This window comes from Grammomys surdaster, unplaced genomic scaffold, assembly GCF_004785775.1.
Source record: "Grammomys surdaster isolate TR1022 unplaced genomic scaffold, NIH_TR_1.0 63, whole genome shotgun sequence".
NCBI classification, from domain to species: domain Eukaryota; kingdom Metazoa; phylum Chordata; class Mammalia; order Rodentia; family Muridae; genus Grammomys; species Grammomys surdaster.
In genome coordinates this window covers 20711026-20715712 of record NW_021604565.1, presented here as the reverse complement: position 1 = coordinate 20715712, position 4687 = coordinate 20711026, and the positions used below count along the sequence as shown (strand labels likewise).

Here is a 4687-nt window from a genome sequence, read left to right as displayed (position 1 = left end):
CCCCAGGGCCAGCTCTCTCACAGTGCCCAGGTGAGGCGTGGGGTCAGATCTGCACAGCCTCCAAGCAGCAGGCCACACTAGTGATGTTGCCCTGGACTATAGTAGTAACAGATCTCTATTGTTTCAGGTCTTTGGACCCAGACATGCTCCCCAGTGGCATCACAGGCCAGAACCCCACTATGGTCCCACGTGGCATCACTGGTTACTCACACCAGGCTGTTCATCATTACCTTCATATCTCCAGTTCTGCTTCTCTTCATTGTGCCCATATCCTCTGTTTCTTTTTCTCTTCTCCTTGCCACTTACATGTTTCTCTTAGAAGTGCCCGGCATCTCTGAGTGTCTGGGGTTGTCTCAGGAACAGTCTCAGAAGTGCTATGCCTCTATGATCATGCATCATAGCTCTGGGAAGGGGTTCTCTTGGGCACAGTCTGGCCATTAGTCCTAGGTGGCCCTGGACTGGTGGTTGTCTCAGGCTAGCTCCCTGTCGAAGGCCCCTGGTACAGGACTTGTGGTTTGTCTTAGGCTTGATTTTTATCAGGAATGCTAGGATTTCAATCATTCAGATGTTCATAGGTCAGAACACAGAGGGTAGACATAGCCTCTATCCCCTCTGCTACCTACTTTACATGTGATACAGCAGCCACACCTACACAGCTTCTAGAGGCAGGGTCCCTTTTTTAAAGCTGGTCTCAAAACAAGCAAGGTTAGACCATAAGATCACCACTGAATAAATGATGGGCTCTTTCCTTTTCTTATGGAACGTTTTCAAACAGAAGAGACAATGGGGATTTTTTTTTCTCCAAAGAATAATTCTTATTAAAAAATTTAAAATATATTTATCATAAATGGCTCTCAAACTTTTCCTCACTCTTCATCTATTTTACTGAATATATCTGGCATATACTCTTTCAAATCATAGCAATGATGTTTAAGTAAAGAAATCATGTCTATTAATCCTTCTTTACTCTGGTAATTATGTGATGTTTGTAAGTCATACAATTATTTAGACCTTTTAATAAGGATAAAAGTATGTGAGTCACAGTGCACATATCTCATTTTTAAATGCACAAACTTTATAAAAAATGACACATGTCTAAAGTGATTAAAACTAGTAGAGATAAATATAATAAAAAACACCTCTTAGTATTGATCAGTGGGCTGCCAAGTGATACACTAGATTGCAAACAATATTATGTATACTTAATTCACTTAAAGTTGGTTTTTTATAGTTCTTTATTGCCCAAAGTAAAGGACTGTATAGTACATACCTTTTTACTTTCAAAGCCAAGTAAATGCTTTTTCTATTTCTAAGTGCTTGATTAAAGTCTGTTGAATGAAGGAGAAAAAAAAAAGTTTCAAGCTCTTGGCAGCTCTATTGCTTGGTTTATGTCAAGATTATAGTCATTATCACTGCAATAAATGGAGATAGTTTGGAATACAACCTACAATAGCTTTTCAAGCAAGGGGGTCTGAAGCAGGGGAATAGCAGTAGGAAGTATTGGTGCTCCCAGAGGACCATCTGACCTAAGTTGAGGGATATTGACTCCCAAAGAAAACTATACAGTCACTGTCCTGCAGGCTGGACAGTAAAAGAGAGTCAACTTGGAGTTACCATGTATCTTACACGATTCCTAGTGGCTCCAAGGTGATGATCAGAGTTTTAAAGATGAGATCTTCAAGATTAACAGCTTTTGCTGTCTCTAAGGGGCTGCAGTAAGGTCAATTGAATTCAAGTAGGGCCAGAAGAATCCAGAAGTGAGAGGAACTGCTGTCATTGAAGCAGCAGCAGCAGGTCAAGTGGTGTAAGATACCTTGACGAATTTTCAAAAGTAAATGTAGGACTAGGGCTCCAGCTCAGTGGTGGAGTGCTTCCTTAGCATGGGTAAGGTCCGAGGTTCAGTCTCAATCCTACCAGAAAAAAGAAAAAAAAAACTGGAAGGAAAGAAAATAGCACATGTTGGTGCAATCTGACCAGAAATACAGCCTAAGTGGGATATGCAGAATTCAGTCTGAATCCTTGTGGGACACTTCATGGTTTAAGTCATCACCTGGAGAGCTACATCTAAGGTACAAGGATAGACTATTGTCTCTGCTGATCTGGACAGGACTGACCAACATCTCAGCCCTATTAAACATTACACTCCACAGAAGATTTCTGTGACTCTGTGTTTTGGTTTGTCTGGTTTCTATTGACAGATAATAAACTGCCTTAATACTTGGTGGCTCAAAGCAATGTCTGTTTTATTACTCTCATAGATTCTAAAGATTCTTTCAGTTAGCCTGTAGTAGAGATGACATGTTTCCATCCAGTATCTGTTAACTAAACTAAAAGGACATAGAGGCTAGAGGCTAGGGAGAATCAGCAGTTGGGCTCTAGAATCATCCAGCTTTTCAGCTGGTTTGATAAAAAACACAATGGTCCTGTCCAGAGTGTTGATGTCTTCTCTACACGGCATGGCTTCTGTGTAGACTACTGGTCCTAGGCTAGACTTGTATGTCTTCAATCACCCAATCCCTCCATAGTGCAGTTCTCCAAATTTAATTTTATCTGTGAATCTGGCAGATTTGTCACTTATGGGTCAGTCTTTGAAGTCAAGTGCCTTTTCTACTCTATTCTACAATAACTGAAATAGCTACAGACTTCCCTTGTTTCAAGGTGCAGAGACTTCTTCCTGGTTGAATGTGTCAGTATCATACTAGAGAGCTTATGGGTGCCAGGTGTCATCATCAGGGATAAAAGATTTTTAGAATACTTGTCTCAAAAGTAATTTGAGTATACAGAGATAGAATCTTTCTGACAGAGAAAGAGGTGGTATGGCAGATAGTGTCCTACTTCTGACAAATCAGTCTCCAAGGTCTAGGTGTGCCAATGAGAACAGAGGTTAGACATTAAAAATAGATTATCTCTGATCTTGTTGTTGTATTTATTATAACTTCTTAAACATCTTACAAATGCATGGTACTGAACAGCCTTAAAAATGTAAGATTCTTTGATCTTCACTCACTTTTGCACAAAAACATATACCCATTGTTCTAGGACTTACCTAAGAAAGAATAAAAGTTTTAAAGAAAGCAAAAAGAGAACTATAGGAGAAAACACTAGAAACATACAGTTTATATTAGATTTAGTGCATGTTACAGTTTACAGCCTGCATTTTTATTGTTGTAACAAAGCCTGGACCCAGTTGGGACCACTTCTGTGAGTTCTGGAGAAATCATGTGTCTGAGAGAAGGGAATTCCTTTGTTTTTATACAATATATATATACATATATATATATATATATATATGCATTATACATACATACATGTATATACACATACATATATGCATCATATAGATACACATATGTATATATTATGTATATATGTATGTGTATAATATAAATACATATATATTATATACATATATACATGAACTTACAGGTAAAGATTTTGAAGTACTGTTTACTTTTGTCTCAGATGTCTCAGATTCTTGTTTATATCTGTCTCAATGTGTCAGGTTTTTATGTTTATCATTCAGAAAACAAATTGGTATCTGAAAGAATTAAACATAACTTTCTCTTTGAATGAGTTAAATGTATGGGAATACACACTAATATTTTGCCTTGCTTTCTTTAGGTGTATCTGAGAGATAAGAGGTACCTGCCAAAAGCATTAAGGCTATTTTATTTAGCAACTGTTAGAATTCTTAAGAATACTAAAGGTTTTATAGAAAAGCAAAAGACTAGATTTAAAAATCTGTAACAAAATAAATGAAAATGTCTTACTGAAAAGGGTAAGTCAAAGTTAAACATTAAATAATCAGTGGCTATATCACATGGCCACTTTCTTTGAAATTGCTTCTTTTCTTATCATTATGATTTTGGTAACAATGAATGTGTATTTTAAAAGGACAGAAAATGATAAACTACATATTTCCTTTATGTGATAGGTTATGTAATTCTCTACACTTAAGAAAGGATTTCCATGGAATTGGCATTCCAATTCCAGGCATTCTCCCTGTCTGCTCTTTCTTAAACAGTAAAACTTCCCAGAGAAATAAATAATAACTGCTTTCTTACTTTCCTTTAATCTCCTCCTACACTGCTTCCTGGTTTCTCTTAGCAACACAACCTCTTACTAAGATGTCAAATATATCCCAGATTTCAGCCTCCACTCACCATGATTCTTGGCACTGTATAGCACGCCATGAATGTCTTTTCTGTCTTCCTTTTTTTTTTCTTCTTTTTCATTTTTTTATTGGATATTTTATTTATATGTCAGATGTGATCCTCTTTCCTCATTCTACCCCCACCCAGGAACCCCCTATCCCATCCCCCCTCCTCCTGCTTCTATGAGGATGTGCCCCCACATACCCTCCCACTCCCACCTCCCCACCCACGAATTGCCCCACACTGGGGAATCCAGCCTTGACTGGACCAAGGACATCCTCTCCCACCTATGCCCGACAAGGCCATCCTCCCCTACATATACAGCTGGAGCCATGAGTCCTTCTCTATGTGCTTCAAGGCTGGTGGTTTAGACCTTGGAAGCTCTGGTTGGTTGGGGTCACAAACCCTTTCAGCTTCTTCAATCTTCTCTCTCACTTCTCCATTGGGAACCCCTCCTTCAGTTTCTATCCCATACTTTATCTCCATATTTGCTCCCTTGAGTATTCTGTTATTCCTTCTAAGAAGGACCTAAG

General features: G+C 38.5%; 1 non-coding gene across 1 annotated transcript; it reads right to left on the bottom strand.

Annotated features, from left to right (window-relative positions):
- Window positions 1-541: 541 nt before the first annotated feature.
- LOC114622038 lies at window positions 542-670 on the bottom strand. The gene has a single exon (XR_003711531.1). It is a non-coding gene; the product is annotated as a small nucleolar RNA SNORA17 (small nucleolar RNA).
- Window positions 671-4687: the final 4017 nt, after the last annotated feature.